The sequence below is a fragment of the Pinus tabuliformis genome, chromosome 4_1, assembly GCF_031772625.1.
Source record: "Pinus tabuliformis cultivar Carrire ecotype Pingquan chromosome 4_1, CPIR1, whole genome shotgun sequence".
NCBI classification, from domain to species: domain Eukaryota; kingdom Viridiplantae; phylum Streptophyta; class Pinopsida; order Pinales; family Pinaceae; genus Pinus; species Pinus tabuliformis.
In genome coordinates this window covers 77,244,070-77,265,469 of record NC_142303.1, presented here as the reverse complement: position 1 = coordinate 77,265,469, position 21,400 = coordinate 77,244,070, and positions in this window count along the sequence as shown.

The following is a 21,400-nucleotide window of genomic DNA, read 5'->3' as shown; positions in this document are numbered from 1 at the left end:
AATGCCTTCAACTTGTGAAAAACCCTTAGCAACAAGATGAGCTTTTCCATCTGGTCCAAACTTGATCCTGTAAACCCATTTACATCTAACAAGTTTTCATCCCTTTGGAAGAGGAACAAGATCCCATGTATCACTTGCCAATAATGAATGATATTTTTCATTCATAGCTGCGTCCAAATATGGATGGGCTAAAGCTTCTACAAAGGTGTCAGGATCATAATTCGCTGAAGCTTCAGCCAGTAAAGAAGAGGCTCTATTGAACTGAGAACATGTACGTCACTGATCTTTAGGACCACCTGCAAGAGCACGTGCTACATCCTCGTTGTCATCATCTTAAGAAGAAATATTTTCATAAGTAGAAGGGATAGAGAGAGGTGGCACATCCACCGAACTAGGCTCGTAGGCCGATATATTTTCAGCAAACTTTACATCTCTTCTAATGATAACATTTTTGGATTTAGGTGGAAGAAGTCTATATCCTTTGACATCCTCATAATATCCAACAAAAATACATTTTTCACTCTTAGGTTCTAAGGCTTTATGTTTCTCATTGGGAATATGGGCCCATGCTTCACTTCCAAAAACATGAAAGCTACTTACATCTTGTTTAATTGAGCTCCATGCTTCTTCTGGAGTGATATTCTTTAAAACCTTAGTAAGAGTGCGATTTACTATGTAATTTGCACAGTTAATTTTTTATGCCCAAAAAATTAAGACTAAGCCCTTTAGATTGAAGCATACAGTTAGTCATTTCCTTTAAGCTGTGATTCTTCCTTTCAGCAACACCATTTTGTTGTGGAGTATATGGAACAATATGTTGCAATTGAATTCCATGCTGAGCGCAAAAGTTGATTTTTTTTTGTTAACATATTCTCCGCCATTATTAGATCTTATCTTAAGAATTTGATGTCTAGATTGTTTCTCAACAAAGGCCTTAAAGGCCAAGAACGTGTTAAATACTTCACTCTTGCATTATAAGAAGTATACCCAAGTGCATCTGGAGAAATCATCAATGAAACTTAAGAAATACATGTAGCCAGAGAATGAAACAACTGGAAGTGGACCACATAAATCACTATGCAAAAGTTGTAAAGAGGTTGAGGCGTGCTAAGAGGCACGTTTTTCAAAACTATCCTGATGATGTTTTTCGAGTACACTTCCAAAACAAACACCATCTTTGCAAGATACCATAGGAAGATCTGTCACCATATTTTCATTACATAGATTTTGAAGGGTGTGATAATTTAAGTGACCAAATCGCTCATGCCAAAGTTTACTCACTTCATCATTATGAGCAACAAATACTGAGGGAAGAGTTGATGACCCAAAGTTGTTAAACCTATACAAACTTGTAGAATCATCAGTAATGCCAGTAGCTAAAAGCTGTGTAGGATCTCTTAGGTCTTTAATTACAACATCATGAGGTAAAAATTCAATGGTTTTACCTTCACCTGAATGAGTTATCTGATATACAGATAGAAGGTTGCAAGTTAAGGCAGGAACACGTAATACATCATTAAATTAACGTTGCAGTCCATACAACACTAAGAGATATATCATCACCAACATATATATTTTTGGTGTTAAAATAATTTAAAGAAGAAAACATGGCTTTGTTTTTGGCCATGTGATAAGAAGATCTAGAATCAATGAGCCACTCATGAGAATGAAAATAAGAAGATACATTTAGTGCATAACCATGCCGAGATGCTTGACAAAAAACATGCAGAAAGTGCTATTCCTGAAGATGAAGTTGAAGTTGAAGAGTGCTCCAAATGGATGTTATGCTTCTTCATTACTGCTTCCAAGGCTTCCATCTTTTTAAAGCATTTGGATTCTTAGTGGCCATCAAGATTACAAAAATTGCAAAGTCTATCATTCTTCTCCCCTTTGATTCTATTTTCCTTATCATTTTGTTGAATTGATTTTTAATTTTGAGACTGAAATTGCTTAAGACCCTTGTTTAGTTTAGGATTATTCTTTTTAGGATGTTCTTTGAATTTGGTTGTTGATGGGCTACTAAGGATTTCTTAGAAGAGTTTCCACTATTAAGAATACCAAGATGTAAGAGTTTTTCTTGTTCTCTTATTAAAGAATCACAAAAGGCATCAACAGAGGGGGACTAGTAGCATTGTCCTTAAGAAATAAAGGCTTCTCTTGTAGAATGGAAGGTGGAAACAAACACAGAGTAGGTTGGTACCAACTTAGTAAGAATGGAATAGATAAGGTTACCATCTTCTTTCTTAACCTTACCACCTTCCAAGAGAAGTGTAAGGGTCTTGAACTTGGACAAAAAATCTTCAATGGAAGAAAAATTGTTGAAATCCAATGCAAGAAACTCATTTTTGAGTTGATGGGCTCTAATTTCATTTTTAATTCCAAAAACTTTATTGAGTTGTTTCATTGCTTCATCAATGGTATCAAGTTCTACGATATGGAATCTAAGGTCTGGAGAAATAGACATTCCTATCAACCCACATGCTTGATTTTGCCTTTTTTCCCATTTGGCTTGCTTATATTCATCTTTAGTTTTAGACTCTTGCCCTGAGGCTATTCTATAAAGACCTTTATTTCTAAGTAAATCCTCCATGTAGGACAACCATTGGAAGTAGTTGGTGTTGTCAAGAATAACTTGGCATGAAATTTCTCAGTTAATAGAAACTAAAGTTGTAGGTACTGAAAATAAGTCTTCTAATAAAAAGATCTCGAAAAATTAGGACAATTAAAAAAAACGGCCTTGAAAACGACTTTTGGGTGACGAAGTTATGGATTTTTGAAGAAACGTTATTGAAGATGCCAACGAAGTACGTGAATGTGTGGAAGTGAATGACAATTTTATTTTGTAAAGAAACGCCCCTCTCCCTTTCCAAACTTAATATAATTAGCTCACTTTAAAAAAAATAAAAAATATGTGACTCACTTTTATAAATAAGTGAAAGTCACTTTTACAATGGTACTAACAATATAAACTTTGAAATGGAAACTGATACTGTTACCCATTTCGTAGAGATAGCAAAACTTGACCTGATTTTGAAAAGGGGCGATGCAGAACACACATAGTTTTTTTTAGAACATAGTCTTTGGCACTTTAAATAACCGATACGATCACCTGTTTTGTAGTAATCGTAGAGGTAGTAAAAACGTGACCCGATTTTGAAAAGTGGTGATGGGGAACACAATACTTATTTTTTGGAACATATTTTTGACAATTTAAATATTCTTATGTATCAAATATAAATATTTGTTTTTAAATGTTAATGATTTTTATGCTGATTTTGAAACGTGTTGATGCAACGTGTTATACAACATACATTTTTTTTAGAGGACTTATTTTTCACACTTTAAAATTTATTATGTCCATTTTTTTTTTTTAAATTATGATTACTTAATGAATTTTTAAGTTGTTCTATTTTTATTTTTTTAAATGTTGATTACTGCAAGAAACTCATATAAAAATATATATAAAAAAGACCAAAAAAAATGTTAATAAAAAAAAATTATCTCATAAACCATAAAAGAATTTGGAAAAAAAAAAAAAAACGTAATTTAAAAATATATATATATAAAATTAAGTAAGTCAAAATAGAAAAATTAAAAAAAACATTAACAAAAACAAGAAAAATAAAAATATAAAAATAAACTAGATTAAAAAAAAATAGAAAATTAACAAAAATAAAAATAAAAAACTAGTAAAATTAACATTAATAAAAAACTAGAAAAACAAAATAAACTGAAATTTAAAAAAAAAAAATCAAAAAAATATAAAAATTTTAAAAATGTATGTCTTTTAAATTAAAAAAAAACCAAAAAATTAAAAAACATTTAAAATTTTTACATGCACTCCAGGAACCATTGTTCCGTAGAGGTAAGTGAGGTAGAAGCAATTGTTCCATAGCGGTCAGTTTCGTGGAAGGGTATGTGTAGTCCGTCCGTGGTACATAGCTTTCTCTTCTACTACAGCCTATGAACGGTTTGTTTCTGCCCCACTTTTTTGTAGCATCTCATATAATACTGTCCCCAGCGAGTGCCGTTTTTGGGGTCTAGTGCTTTAGCCACAACCCCTATTATTATTTAAGTAGGGGAACCAAAAAGAGTGGCTAGACAAATTTCCGAAAATGAATGTGGGTTGGAAAGGGGACAGCAGCCAACACGAATAAACGTATTTTTCTATTTAAAAAATAAAAAACAAAATTGATTAAACTTAGTTTTTTTATTTAAAAAAAATAAAAATTTAAAAATTCTTTTAAACAAATTGTCTTTTTGGTTGAAAAAAATATATATTAAAAAATTTTAAACTAATTGTTAAACAATTTTGGTTTTTTTATTATTTTAGAAAAATAATTATTAAAAAATGTTATTTTTTTTAAATAAGTTTTTTTTTTTCATTTAAAATATATTTTTAAAGTTTTTTATTTAAAAAAAAAAAAAATCGGCCCTCCCGGCCGCCCGTGGCGGCTCGTCGTCGGGCAGAGGGCCTGCGTGGAGAGCCTCCGTTGGGCGCTGCGCCGCCGCGGGCAGCCAAGAGGGCGGAGGGCTTGCGTGCAGGGCCTCCGCTCGGGGCCGCGCCGCCGCGGGCGGCGGGAGGGCGGAGGGGTGATTCCGATGTAGGGCCTCCGCCCGGGGCCGCGCCGTCGCGAGCGGCTGGGAGGGCGGAGGGGCGATTTCGGAATCGCCCCTCCGCCCTCTCGGCCGCCCGCGACGGCGTGGTCCCTGGCGGAGGCCCTGCGTGCAGGCCCTCCACCCGGGGTCGCGCCGCCGCTGGCGACTGGGAGGGTGGAGGGGCGAGCCCTGCACACAGGCTCTCCGCTCGGGGCCGCGCTCCTGCGGGCGCCCGGGAGGGCAGAGCAGCGATTCCAGGAATCGCCCCTCCGCCCTTCAAGCTGCCTGCAGTGGCGCGGCCCCGGGCGAAATCGCCCCTCCGCCCACCCGACTGCCCGCGCCGACGCGGCGCCGGGTGGAGGCCCTCCGATTCCGGAATCGCCCCTTTGCCCTCCGCCCTCTGGGAGGCACAGCCGGAATTGCCCCTCCGCCCTCCCGGCCGCTTGCGGCGGCGCGGCCGAAATCCCCCCTTCGCCCTCCGAGCCGCCCGCGGTGGCGCGGCCGGAATCACCCTTGAACGCCCTCCTGGCCGCCCGGGGCGGCGCGGCCGGAATCGCCCCTCCACCCTCCCCGCTGCCCGCGCCCTGCGTCGCGCCGCCGCGGGCGGCCGGGAGGGCCGAATTTTCTTTTAATAATATATTTTTTTTTTAATAATTTTTTTTTAAAAAAATTAACATTTTTTAATAATTATTTTTTTAAATAATAAAAAAACCAAAATTGTTTAACAATTATTTTAAAATTTTTTAATATATATTTTTTTAAACAAAAAATGGTTTAAAAGAATTTTTAAATTTTTTAAATTTATTTTTTATTTTTATTTATTTTTGTGTTTTAAATAGAAAAGCTAAGTTTGATCATTTTTTTTTTTTTTTTAATAGAGAAATACATGTTTCTTTAAAAAAATTTAATTTTTATGTTTTTTTGGAAAGGAGATATATTTTTAAATTTTTTTGGTTTTTTTATTTTAATTTTAGTTTATTTTTATTTTTTTAGTTTTTTTTTTCAATTTTTTTTTATGTTAATTTTACTAGTTTTTTATTTTTACTTTTGTTAATTTTCTATTTTATTTTATTTTTTATTTTTTTTAATCTAGTTTGTTTTTAAATTTTTTTTCCCTAGTTTTTGTAATGTTATTTATTTATTCTTTTTACTTAATTATATATATATATATATAAATATATTTTGTATTTTGTATTTTTTTTTCCTAATTCTTTTATGGTTTATGAGATAATTTTTTTTTTAAATCTTTTTTTTTTTTTTTGTCATATATGTATATATATAAGTAATTAACATTTTAATCTTAATTTTAGTAGTTTTTTTTTTTTTTTTTTTGCTAATTTTCTATTTTTTTTAATTAAATTTAGTTTGTTTTTAATTTTCATTTTTTTAAAGGTTTTTGATAATGCTTTTTGAATTTTTTCTATTTTTACCTAAATGTTATAGTTTGTTTTAATTTTTTTTTTTTTCTTTTCCATATATATATTTTCTTTTCTTTTCTTTTGATAATTTTTTTTTTGGTTTACAAGTTTTTTTTTTTTTAATATGTTTTTTTACTATTTATTTGTTTATAATTTTTTAGTGTTTTTTTAGTTTTTTTTTTATTTTTTATTTTTTTTTATTTTATGATTGATATATATATATATATATATATTTTAAGTATATACTTTAATTTATGTTTTGTTAATTTTTAAACTTTTTTTTGTGTTGTGTTTTTTCATTGTTTTAATTTTTAATTTTATTTTATGTCTTCATTATTTGTTTGAAATTTTAATTTTTTTCAGGGTCATGATAAAATATTTTACGCTGTTATTTCGAAATATTGAAATATTACTCTTGAAAAAAAAGGGGGGAGAAAGTGTTATTCCAAAGTTAACACTTTTTTGTTTTGAGGGTGTTTTTTGGATAATTTTTGCACAAAAAATTGGTTTTCACCGCCATTTTAAAACATGTTCAAAATTTACCATAGAAAAAAAAAAAAAAAAAAGTGTTATTCCAGCATCAACACTTTTCGTTTTTAGCATTGTTTTTGATGTTTTTAGGGGGTTTTTTCGCTAGTGTTCCCGTTTCAAAGTTTAGATTGTTTACTTTATGAGCTATCCATTAAATTGTAACTTAAAATAAAAGATAAAGAGACTTTGGAATTATAAGTGACTCACTTTTTATAATGGGTGAGAACACTTTTACATAAAGTAACTTTAAAACATAAGTTACATGTGCTTTCTAAAAAAATAACTCAACAAAAAGAAAGACTTGAACCCAAGACCTCTATTCTCATAAAGTAACTTTGGACCAAGTGAGCTAGCTTAAAAGGCTAGTATTTTTTTTGGAAGAGAGGAAGGGTTTTTTATTTTTATTTTATTTTATTTTTTAGTCACCGAAGCTTTGGAGTGTGTGCTTACTTGAGAAATCCCCTTTTTCCTACAAAACAAGAAACCACACAACTCGAAACGGACATGCAAAAAAACCAAACCTTACGGCTTGAAGTTAGATTTTGCCGGAAACTAAATATTTTCCTCAATGTTTATGATTTTCCTAGATCACATTAAGGCGCGACAGAAAAGAGCATACGCATGAGAAAAATCCTTCCTTTTTGTTTCTGATTTGCCCAGATCACACATAGTTGCGGGACAAATATCATACATAGAAATGAAAGGTGTGGATCCGGTAATAAAAAACAGAGAAATAAATAAACTGAAATAAACAAAAAGATAAATAACTAAAACTGCAAATAAAGACTGTATACCTCCGGATCTTAAAAAGGACGTAGTTAGGGCTACCAGAAACCTTTTTGCGTGAAACGAAAGGGGTTCCTCACTGGAATAGATACTCCTAACCCAATAAAGCTAGTCTCGGACCGAAAGTAGACATAAACAATAGATCTAGGAAACGAAAGTCAGATGCATTTATATTGGCTTCGGATTTGGATCACCAACAGATGTAACCCTCAAATAGCTCTGATACCATGTAGGAATTTACAGGGTAATTTACTCAAATAGAACATCGAAGGACACCACTCAGAAACAGATCATGAATCAATAGACCAGTATTCTTGACATGGTTAAAACCCTCAAAAAGGGAAACAGTCCAAGACTTGAGCCAACGCAGCCACTTCAGGAAATTTATTAATGTAAAAGAAAGAAAATTTACATAATCTTTTCTCATGAACAGTCCCCTTACAAATGACCCTCCATGCTCTTTAAATACAGATCATGGACCAATTGGGTGTTAAGTCACGGATCAAGTGTTGGTAATACCGAGGAGAGAATGAACCATCATATCACTTCATGTCTAAAACACACTGTGACCGTCAGATTATAAGTTACAAAAAATACATACTAAAGAAACACACTTTCCCTAACCATACAATAAACCAAGTTATACTTAACTATTTCCTATATGTTGGAATATCCTAACAAATTGAAAAAAGATTAAACTAAAAACAAGTTGTGAAATGATTCTTAGAAGCCTTTTTATCATTTAGGCCTCTATTTTCTTCATTTTCCTTCAATTTACTTCTCATGCAAATATGCGTCTCTTCACCTTCTTTTTCTCCTATTTTCCTTTATTTTCACAAAGAAATGTTAATTAATGCCTCTTTTCATTTGCCAATGCCTTTGCCAATTTCCATAGCCATAAATTAATCACAAGTGATACCCATCACTATTTTTTTCCAAACATTTATCCTGGAATACGTGTCCCATGACCTTGTTCTTATTTTTATTTACATAGGAAATCAACCAGGGGTTGTTACGAACCCCTCCCCTATTGGGGGAACACTGTCCTCAATGTTCAATGACACGTATAAACCAGCAAAACACATGCTTCCCATGGAGCTTTATAATACAACTCGATGCAACATTTATATTATATCATACCATGAACACCATACTACTTATTAGAGCTTTATAACATAGATCGATGTGGTATTTACATACATACATACATAAATACATACATACATACCAGCAAATAGAGAAGGATACATAGCCCACATCTGATCGACCATCACCCATGTAGCTTTATCAGGCCCAAAGTGCATCCACTACACTTGAACTTGCTTGATTTTTCAATTCTAGAGCATGAGCATATTTTGTTGCAAAATGCAGTGAGGTTTTGACTCGAATTAGTTAGAAATAATTAATTCCTACTTGTCTATGGTTGTAATTCTCCATTTGAGGAGTTTGTTCCTACATAATAGGAATTTAGTTTCTCCTAGTTTAGTGTGTGGTTGAGAGAATCTCTCAACCACACTAGTGTACGTCCAAGATAGAATTCCTATCTTGAGACTATTGATTGTATAAATATGTGTGTAATTTCCTCATTCATAAATATATAGAGAATATATTGCTATGTGCAATTTTATCTTGGTATCAGAGCTTGTGAGGGTCTGGCCCCTCCTGGGCTTGGAGAAATAAACTACTTTAGTTTGTCCATCATCGTGGGTCGATGGAGATACCAGAGATTGCTGCCGGTCACAGTGATGAGGGCTTGTTGAACAAGATAGAGGGCGTAGCGTGGAGAGGAGAGAGTAATGAAGGCTTCCAACTGGTAGAGACCGTCAGATGCATTTTAGCTAAAGAAATCGACCCACAGATCAAAGCCAGAATGATCTGCGCGTAGAGAAAACATTCTGCAATAGGAATCTGTCATGTTGGTTTAATATGCCTGAGAGTTAGACCATAGTCCTGGTGTGGAGATTTGTTGGCGAGTGTAAAGACCTGAGTAGTGAACTGTTGCGGTGTCATGGTGCTCACAAAAACCCTGACCTTCACAACAGTCTTCTCGGACTTCAGGGATCCAATGCCGTGGCTTCATAAAAACGGGGCTCAATAATTGTGTTGTGTACCAGTTCGTGGTTCTCTTCGGGAGCTCATCGATAGGGTCAGGTATCCGGTCTGGTATCGCTGATCGCGGCTCTGCTTTTTCTTTATGTGATCTACCCGCCCTCTGTCAAGAGCAGCCCCAATGCGCCAAAGCTCGCCAAGGAGAAGTTGGAGAAAATGGGGCTTCATAGCGATGGTGGGGAGCATGTGACTAGTTTTGAGAATTAAATCGGCCGACGATGGAGAGCCAATTGTGGCGCGCAGAGTGCTGCTTGTGCGTTGAGCTGCTGGAGTCGATATTACCCATCCGACTGGATTGAGGGCAAGTATGGTATCCAGGCAAGGCCCAAGGCATTTATAGCTTGGCTCTGGAAGCGAACTGGCATGAGGATTCACAGAGTTTCTTGAAAATATTTTCTTGTAATTGCAAAATCTCGAATCTGCATGGCCTTAGTTAGGTACATGGACCATGCGGCATGTAATGTTTGAACGTTGTGCAGGCTTTTCTGTATTGGAAGATTATCGATTGGTTCTTCCATTGATTTCTTTAAATTTTCATCCGTGCCGAGCGTAAACCCCAACAGTTTCCTCATGGCTGCAAGTCTCAATATTGTTTCCAAATACCGTCGTCTGATGGCCGCCGGGGTGAACTATATGGAGAAGCTCTTGGAATTTTCCCAAAGAATTTGAATTCTAATTCTGCTGCCTCAGATGAAGGCGATTTGAATGAGCTTAAGGAGGAGGATGTCTGGGAATTTGGCCCGACGTGGGATCAAGCCCGGCACAGTACGAGACGAAGGAAGAGAATTTTCAGTCCCGTCACAAGTTGGACTTTGGCAGCAATGGTGGCGGCAATGGGGCCGTCATTGAGCCTGGCAGGTCGCTGCAGAGCGACAGCATCAGGCACTGGAAGGAAACTGGTGGACTCTCCGTTGCCTTCTAGGAATCCAACCGATCGCACCTCTCGCCTCTCACACGGAGCTCCGCCTTCTTCAGCGTGACCCCCGGGAATCGAATCACTGTGAAGATGATTGTCGGCGTCTTCGGGGCCTATCACTCCAAGAATGCTCCATTTCTGAATGTACCGAGCAGAACATGGCGCATTCGTTGAACATGGCATACGCGGAGGCGGATTTTCCATAAGCTATCCGCTGGCTAAATTGTTCTCAGAGATCTTGGACGACTGCATTGATCAGTATTCGAGTTTGTATGGGAGCTTTGGTTTACCAAAGAAATATGATATGCGTTGTTCGTGGGTGTGGGCCTTCAGGTATTTCAACAATTTGTGAGATTCTTTGCAGATCGAGGAAGCCGGATCTTTGTTTTTGTTTGCAAGGCCGCAATTTTTTGTTCGATAGATCTGTTGCATCATGATCTGGCATGGTTGATTCTCTGATATACGCTTCTTGGCTGACTGGTTGAGTTGATCCACTATTTGTTGATGCTTCCATGTATTGGAATCGCTATGTGGCTTATGGATACATCTGGTAGAAGAACAATTTTGCTTACAACTATGCCTTTTTTTATTTTTTTAATTGCGTCGCTTGTGATTTTGATGGTGTCAAACTCGATTAGAATGGGCACTGTGGTTAAAGATGCTATATCATGTGTTGGTGTTGTTGCATACATTTGCCTTTTCATCATGGGCTTTGGACCAATACCAAATATCCTATGCGCAGAGATATTTCCCACTCGTGTTCAGGATGTCTGTATTGCGATATGTTCCTTGACATTTTTTTTGACATCATCGTAACTTACACTCTTCCTGTATTATTGGATTCAGTGGGTCTTAAAGGTGTATTTGGAATTTATGCAGCGGTCTACTGCGTTGCTTGGGTGTTTGTGTTTCTAAAAGTTCCAGAAACGAAGAGAATGCCACTGGAAGTTATAACAGAGTTCTTTGCAATGTCAACTAAGAAGGTAAATCTGCTAACACTCCGTGATAGCCACCAGCTTGTGTATTTCATTCTCAAAATCATAATTTAATGGTCGCTATGATGTAAGTTCCCAATGGGTGAAGTGTGTGAGGAGATCAATCTGCAAAGAATTGGCGTCGATGCACAAGAACCTGCGTGACCTGAGTGATGGTCACCGAATTGAAGCATATTAGAAATCTGGTATTACAGAGTGTTGATTCTCTTGACAGGACATCTAAATGATGCAGAAACTGCAGTGGATTCCCTTTCAATCTGCATGAATATTAATGGAGTCGAGGTGATGATATCGCTCGCCTTTCTCACCAATTGGATCGGGATGGCAGTCTATTATTGCTTATGTGAACATAGGGTGCTACTACGTAATTGGGGTTCCATTTGGAGTGGTGCTTGGCATGGTGTTTAATTCTCTAATGATGCAATATATTGATTAACTGTCATGACAATAAAACTAGTTGTAATTTAAGTGACATTAGTCTGACCAACTATTGTCACAATTCTGGATGTGTGTTGGAACTGGTCATTCCAACACTAAGAAAATTTGCAGGGAATGGTGAACACATGACAGTGAAAACGACATCAATTGGAGCTACATCAGAGATTGGAGGATGATCGAGACCGTGTTGCAGATTCTTAGCGAGCATCAGGCAGTATGCTTGAAAACAATGACTAGCCTTGATACTGTGAGTAGGAGAAGTGGCATACTGAAATGCGATGGAGGATTGGACCGTAGAGTCCTGGATTACTGTTCCTGAAGGGATAAATGTGTTCTCTTCATGTGGCTGTGAGTGCCTATGTTCCAGTTTCTTTATCAGTGGACCCCTCACAGATGAGGTAAAAGAGCAGCGACAATTTTTATGGTGGACAAAAAAGTAGATGTTTGTTTGAATTAGTGTAGTTTGTGGAATAGACTCCCTAGCATGTTGTAATGGTCATTGTATGGACCCAAAAACTCCAAAATGTAGAATGAAATGTAAATTTTTTAAAGGCATCTGAAAGTTCGTGGTGATCTCAAAACCACTTTGTAATGGTTTATGGTCAGCCTGAAACCATCTTTTGTCACTGTAAAGTGATGGTTTGTGGTGAGCCAGAAACCACATACAGAGCCTTAGTGGCTACAGGACTTGCCCAGTGGTGGCACATTTAAGTTCCAGATTTGCCCGGTGGTGGTAGATCGGACTTGCCCGGTGGTGGCATATTTAAGTTACGGATTTGCCTGGTGGTGGTAGATCGGACTTGCCCGGTGGTGGCATATTGAAGTTGGCAGATTTGCCAGGTGGTGGTAGATCGGACTTGCCCGGTGGTGGCATATTGCCTGAGTGGCTAACGTGTACACGACAGCTTTGTGCTCGTAGGAGCAGGTGGACTGCAGTAACACCTGGCTCACGGTCTCAGATATTGGTGTGTCTGAGCATAAGAGGGTTGGTGCACTTTTCTATCTGACAGTTGCGTCGAAAGGCGCAATCAACGCAACTGTTTGCGATTGTTATTTGGACATGAATATTTGGCTTAGAAAGGCACTGATCTCTCTTTGTTTTTTGGAAGTTCTGTACATGCAATTCGCCTGATGGTGGTGGATTTGACTATCATGACAAGTAGTCATTAAGGGGGGGAGTTAGAAATAATTAATTCCTACTTGTCTATGGTTGTAATTCTCCATTTGAGGAGTTTGTTCCTACATAATAGGAATTTAGTTTCTCCTAGTTTAGTGTGTGGTTGAGAGAATCTCTCAACCACACTAGTGTACGTCCAAGATAGAATTCCTATCTTGAGACTATTGATTGTATAAATATGTGTGTAATTTCCTCATTCATAAATATATAGAGAATATATTGCTGTGTGTAATTTTATCTGAATTCTCCTTCCAGTTCCACCTACAATACAGACCATTCAATCACATGATCAACCTATTAGACATACATATTAAGCAATGACACATGAAAAACATCATAGGTTGATCCCTAAATTGTTGTGGATTTTCCACTAGTCACTTTGTCACAATAGATCTGATAATCATATATTAAAATACTAAAATTTTACACTATTACAGTTTATTAAATTTTAAGATCTTTGGATTTAACTGTAATTAGTGCATGCATGCGAATATAAATTATGAAAAAAAGTAGAGAATAAAAAAATAAGCTCACACACACATAAGACACAAGATATTCTCTCTAGAAAACCCTTTCGGGAGAAAACTCAATTGGAAGGTGAGGTCATTTCGCTCTCTTTCTCTGTATGGAAATAGAGTTGCAGGTACAAAGAAGTAATGCCTATGGCTTGTGGGCTGCTACAATGTGCATATCAACTTTGTGTGCTCTACCTCCTATCTCTCTTGGTTATCTTTGCTCAGCTATGGATCAAAACGCTCTCAAAAGAATGGAATGCCTCTTCCTCCTAGTGGTTCGGTTATAACACAACGCAATAATGTACTAGTGGTTAATTTTGACTACGTCAACTCTTAACTAGAGTTACAATATAGACTCTTAGAGATAATTATAATTCAAAAACACGTGGCTAGACCCTTTTCAATAAATAATGTCGGCTGACAAGGCATCCTCCCAAACTATAAGTGTGAAAACAGGAAGGTCAACTTCCTAGTGGCATAACTTTTACATATAGACTCCGATTGACATGCTTCTTGCACCGTTGGAAATATATATGTGTAGAATAGCATAGAGAGGTGCATGTTAATAAAAAAATGTTTTACTGCCAAAAAACATCGTTTGATGCCTCAAAATTCTCCCAGAAGGTTTTAGACCATGTTTTGCCAAATTGGGTCCTACCGGTAAAAATAGTCCCGTGAGGGGATTCCTCGACTTTTTCCACTCCAAATCATCTAATTGGATGACAAAAAATATAATGATCCCATTTAGATCACACCTCCCCATGTTGGGAGGCTTTTGGTCCCCAAAATCATTTACTGAAAGCAGTGGGGGAATTTTTTCTCCACTTTCTCTCTGGTGTACCATTTAGCTTTGCCTCGAAGTTGTCCCTTCAACTCAATCTACTAAAGGTCATGTCATGCATGTCTTGTAGTTGTGGACATGTTCTTCAAAACGGTATCTTCTGTCCACTCTTCCTCAACGTCTGGTACCAAATCCTCCACAAAAGGTTGGAGATGTTACTCTTCCTGATATAGCATGGAAGGATCATAGAGTTTCAAATTCTCTACATTCATAACTGAATAAATGTGCATATATGGTGGCAAACTGAGTCGATAGGCATTATCACCCACCTTTTCCAATATCTCAAAGGGTTCATACCTCAGAGCCTTTATTTTCTTAGCAGGCCCCTTCAACCTCTCCTTGTTCAATTGTAGCCATACTTTGTCTCCCACCTTGAATGATCTCTTTGTCTATGTTGATCATGCCTAGCCTTATACTTCTCCCGTGCATTTTGTAGTGTTTCATGTTGTTAGGTGTGACTTTTATACCTGTTTTCTACACTTTCTTTCCTCAGTTTTGATCCTCTTTTCCTCTAGGCCCATGAAAATTCACATTTTAATCACCCTTTTTCTCATTTATACAACCTATTCCATTGTCATGTTATTTTTCCATGTTTTGTTGAATAATACGATACATTATTTCTTTTTGTGGCTAATTGGGGCGATCCACATGGATCTTCAGATACAATGGCATGGAAAAGCTCAAAATTCGAAGTGGTAGAAAGGCAAGTATCTTGACATCAGATCGAAGTGCTCATCGCCCTGATTCCAATGGTGCGAACAATACTCCAATCTGAGTCCAAATAAAAGAGATAGAGGAAGTCAAATTTCTGGGTTGACTTGCAGGAAACAGGGGAAAATGGAAGCCTAAGGATGCTTTTGGAGATAGTCCCATTGCATATATCTTTTCATTCTGAATCTACTGCAACTTGAATGGGCTGAAACGGACTTCGGATGATGAAGTTATCGCAAAAAGAAGTTGCCTTTGTTCCTTTGGAAAATAAAGAATTTTCCCTTAAAAAAAGGGTTTAAAGCCTTTAAAAGGGAAATCGCATTGGAAAACGTGCAAAGGGTGGACTTAACAACCTTGATCAATGATTGCTGATATATCAAGTCGGAGGAAGGTAGGCAATCGACGATATCGTGGACTTCAGACCTACGATGTAGCGATTGCCGATATCGACGTCGGCGGATCGGGTCGGCGAAACACAAGGCATAAGACCACGACCTCTGGGTTGTTTCAATTGCGATCTACTGATCAGCGATGTGCAATCTCAGCTATCGAATTAGGAAACAGATCAACGGCTAGGATTAAATTGGCAGTCGGGAAATCGGTGATCCCCGATACCAAGGAGTGATGCAATGCAATCTGGACTGTCTGATCAAGAAACAAATCAACAGTCCAGATCTAATTGGCGTATTGGCGATCGACGATATTGATGATTGGTGATATCGGCGATCGACGATCGACGATTCCCCGATATACAAGGCCATGGACTTCAATGATAATGATTTGCGATAGGGACTGGACCCAATGGGTTTATAGGGATTTGATATATTTGAAGTCTATATTAAAAGGTTTTGGTCAGATTTTTAGTGTTTTACGAGTTTTTTGTGTATTATCCTTTTAAACGATAAAAATCCATCTTTGGGGTTCTGTTGCGCCCACCGACCCTTCTATCTCAACGGCCTCTATTATAAACAAAAACAACCCAATGTATGCGTTTTTTTTCCTAAAGAGACATTATAAAAGCCCGATGATTGGAAAAAGTATGGGGAGAGAGGATTTTGGCACGCAATTCGAGGCAGAAGCTTGCAGGAGGTGTGATTGATCATTTTGTTTGAATTGAGCAAATTTTATATGGTTTATGCCCTTCTTGACGCCACGAACATAGTGGTGCTATCCATTTCTTCATATGAGTTCTCCTTTTCTCAGCCACTGTTCAGAATGGAGGTATAAGACTCCTTTTTATGTAACTAATCACTGTATTCTCTTCTTTTCATGCCATTTAATGAATGAAGGCCTCCCCATTGATTAAGCAGGGCCCAGAGATTTAGTCCAAGTTGGATGAACTCTGTTATCAAGTCTTGTTGTCTTCTTTTTGTGCCTTTATGTGTTTCTTCTTCTTTCTTGTGTGCACATTAAATTTCCGTGTTAAGCTGCAATTTCTACATGTGATTCTTTTAATACATCTATAAGCAAAAGATCCTTGGATCATGGTGTGAGCATTGGGGAAGTATTTTTGAGCCTCTTCTATTTTTTAGGTGTTTCTTGTGGGGACAAGGTTATGGAGTGAACAGGTAACCCTGATTGGTTTCAGAGTAGGGTAAAGAAGATTATTGCTACACCCTGTATGTTGTTACAAGTTGTTGTTACATACTGAATGTTGTTCCAGGCTGCTGTTATGCCACGTGCTGATACAGATGACCATTGTTACACAAAGGATTCTATTACCCAGTGATTGTTGTTACATCCTAAACCGTCGTTTGACCGTAGGAAGCTGTTGCACCATAGATGGCAAAGTCGTGGGTACTATTCCACACAACAGCTATTGGGGGTTATGAATTGTTTATTTAGGAGCAACATATCCAAGTGGTTGCGATCTTAACCAATGTATATAAGAAGAATTTGTATTTAGAAATAAGTTATAACTACTTCTATTTTATGATCAACATGAGAATAATGAGATTCTCATGACTGATGTATTGTTGATTTCGAGTATGTAATAATTATAAAAGAAACTTGATTTCTCATGTACGAGGACCGCATATAGAAAAGCACTATTACTCCAACCTTGTAAATTTTAATTATTTTTGATATTGAAGTCACTACAGTGATGCTGCTACTGATCCTCATCTGATTCTTTAACTGATCTTTTAGTTAATCTTGTGCCCCTGCTAGGGAGGAAGGGCCCTCCTCTTTAGCAGGGACTGCAGCGGTAGAAGTAGGTGTATATTATTTCTTTTATTGTCGTATGGTTTTCCTGTTGTTGTTGTATTAACTGTAAAATACATCCTCTTCAGTTCTAGATTATATTATGTTTTTATACTGGTTTGATTAAACATAATGATAGTGGCTAGCTGGTGTAGTCATTAGTTTATTATGTGGCACGCCCTTGTTGTTGGAAATAATACTGAGAGGGGGGGTGAATCAATATTATCAGGTCAATTATTTTTCATTTTACAATTAGATTTGTATACACTACTTCAGTTAGTAAAAACTCATATGTACGCAACTGCAATTAAGGAAACTAGTGTATAACCACCAGACTTGTAATTTAAATTATTCTTCAGATGTTGATCATTAATCTGTGCATCAAACCATATAAACAGTAACCGAACAGGCAGTCACACACAAGAACACAAGATATAAGGTCAAAACCCAATGTGGGTGAAAACCACCAGCTGCAACTCAGCTCTATCTTCTTTCAATTAGAAACTCTTTTTACAATGTTTCTATACTGGTGCAGTCTTATACCAGTATGCAGGCTGCTACCTGCAAAAGGATACAACCTTCTCTCGTTCTCCAGCTTCTCCTGGAAGGGAGCTACAACCCCCTTAGCTCTTGTACTAGCTGAGGTACTAATACGTACGTGCTGACCTATAGAAGGCTACAACCTTCTCTTTTCTTCTAGGGACCACGTTTCATAAATTTTCAGACTGGATCCATGAATAACATAAATCAAACATCAAGTATATCTGCATCAACCAATCTTCTTTGTACAAACCAGTACTGAATCAACCAATCACTTCTCAGAAAGCTGTAACTAGAATACAGTAATAGTAACTAGAACCAATCCTGAACCCAGAACACTGCAACAATGAACAGAAGTAGCTAAAACATATTTCATGAGATGTACGCTACTTCAATATGCAGAACTTGCATGCATACGCTGATGTATTAAGGCCAATATGTGTATACGTTGTTTTGAATTAATGAACCTGCGTGCATACGTGCCTCTGCTCTGCCGAACCTGCGTACAGATCTATAAAAGATAATTTACCCTTTTCACTTATTCAGACAACAGTTAAACCCAGATTATCATATTTATAGATCAAGTCATGCACCAAATATAACAGATAAAAATCACACAAAGATACTACCATTCAAGCCTTAAGATCGTGACCCATCAATAGAGCTTATCCTTCTTCTAGTGCTCAGTTTCCTCCTTGATTCAGATCCAGCTATGCACCATGACCCAATGACCAGTATTCTAGATCTTGCTCTTCATTAGATATTCAATGATTGAGTATATACCTTTGCCTAATGATCTCCTTTCCCTTTTATAGTCTTAGGCCTTACTCAATACTATGGTCCAAAACCACTTAGAACCAATACTTGGGACCCAATACCTGGGTTCAACACTTCGGATGCAATACCATTGTCTACAACCATAGGTCCAAATACCAAGGACCAAATACCATGGACTAAAAATGAGTTTTCCCACATGTACGTGCTTTTTCGTGCATGAAAGTGCATGTATACGCATACGCTCCTTTTGATCGATGATCCCGCGTGTATACACAACTTGGTTAAGAGGAAACTGCATATGTCTCTTTTTCTTTCATTCTGAGAGCCTGAACTGTGATCTACCATCTGAGTGAGTTGCCATCAAGGACAACACCTGTGTCATAGTGCCAAACTTGTGTCATAATGCCAACAATCTCCCCCTTTGGACTTGATGGTAACCCCAAGTCACTCAAAGTCATTCTCCCCCTTTGTCATCAAGGGAAAAGGGTTATGCTCCCCCTGAGTACATGCTGAATTCTCTGCTCTGCTGTGCTGTCCATGCTCCCCCTGACTGTAGGCAAGGTCTGCAAAAAGATGATCTACAAGAAAGAACATGACTTTATACATCATGAATGACCTTCCTATCACCAAAGACTCATACATACATCCATCTCCCAACCAAGTGGGGATATACCAATATTGACTCATCCACCCAACCAAGTGGGGATACTCCAAAGGTTTACACATGATAAAACCAGAACATTACATCATCCATCCCAGGCATAGTGGGGAAACCAAAGTAGGCCGTTACATGACCTTGATAAAAAAAAGGAATACATGACATAGAGGCAAAATATCTACAACAAGACTATGATAGTCATCAACAACTATCATTAGCAGCATATGTCAATCATCATTCAAACCAGCAACCATGATCTCCCTCTCCACCTGTTTCACCTGAAACCAGAAACAACTGTGAACTTAATCCAAGATCTTCTAAGATAATGCCAACAATGCATTATTAGAAGTGTATATGTTCCCCCTTAACTTGTGCTAGATGGTCTCTGTTAGACCCATATCCGCCTCTTTTCATCCTGAGTCTGGCCCACTGATTTCTTTCAAACCAACATATACGCGACTATATCCACAGAAACCGGCATATATATGCAGATTCTCCTCATGAAACTCGCGTACAACCACTTTTCTCTGAAACAGATAAGTTTCAACAGCAAGATGATGCATCAACTACTCCCAGCTTCTGTCTGAGGTATTCAAATGTCTCCCTGGGCAGTGGTTTGGTGAGTATATCAGCAACCTGTTCCTTGGAGGGAACATACTCCAATTTTATCTTTTGTTCAAGCACTTGTTCCTGGAGAAAATTATACTTGATAGGTATGTGCTTGGTCTTTGAATGCATAACAAGATTCTTTGAAATACTGATTGCACTTGTATTATCACATAAAATGGAGATAGGTGGAGTACAAGTGATTTGAAAATCTTGCAAAGTTTGCATCATCCAAAGGAGTTGTGTGTAGAAAGATGTAGCAGCCACATATTCTGCTTCTGCTGTAGATAAATCAATTGAACTTTGTTTCTTGCTGAACCAAGATACTAGTCTCGAACCCATAAAGAATGCACCACCACTAGTGCTTTTTTTGTCATCCACGCTTCCTGCCCAATCTGCATCTGTATATGCATGAAGTGTGAGATCTGTATCTCTAGGATACCATAAGCCATAGTTTTGTGTTCCTTGAAGATATTTGAAAATCCTCTTAACTACCTGAAGGTGTGCTTCCTTTGGATTTGCCTGGAATCTTCCAACTATTCCCATTGCATGCATGATGTCTGGTCGGGTACCTGTCAGATAGAGTAGACTACCAATCATGGATCAATAGGTTGGTTGATGTATTGTTGCTGATTCATCATTTGCACTGAGGCTGCATCTTGTTACCATAGGGGTACATACTGGTTTTGAATCTTCCATGCCATATTTCTTCAAGATCTGCTTAAGGTACTTGGTTTGTGATAAAAAGATACCGTCGTTATTTTGTTGGACTTGTAAACCAAGAAAGTATGTCAGCTCACCAAGCAAGGACATTTCGAATTCTTTCTTCATCACCAAGGAAAAGTTTTGACTCATGGCTTCTTCATTGCTACCAAAGATGATATCATCAACATACACAACAAGTATTAGCAATTTATCATTATCAATTTTTATATATAGATTGCTATTTGCTGATCCTTTTGAAAAACCTTGTTGATGGAGGTATTTGTCCAGAAGATAATACCAAGCCCTTGGAGCCTGTTTAAGACCATAGAGTGCCTTCTTAAGTCTGCAGACAAGTTTTGGATCATTTCCAAGGATGAATCCATCTGGTTGCTCAATATACACTTCTTCTTCTAAGTCTCCATTTAAAAAGGCAGATTTCACATCCATTTGAAATACTTTGAACTTCTGAAAGCTGGAAAGAGCAAGGAACATTCTTATGGTCTCAAGTCTAGAAACCGGTGCAAAAGTTTCTTCAAAGTCTATGCCTTGTTGTTGAGCATACTCTTTACAAACAATTCTGGCCTTATTTCTAATAACATCTCCATTTTCATTCAACTTGTTTTTTAATATCCATTTTGTCCCTATGACATTCTTATCATTTGGTCTAGGAACCAACTCCCAAGTATTATTCTTTTCAATCTGCTCAAGTTCTTCATTCATGGCCTTGGCCTAGCATTCATATTTACATGCTTCACTTACATTTCGTGGTTCAGTGGAGGAAAGCAATGCTGGATAGCTTGAAGCTTCTGAGATAGTTCTTCTTGTTTGTACACCTGCCTCTTTCTGCCCCAAAATTTGAGTTTCTGGATGATTCTT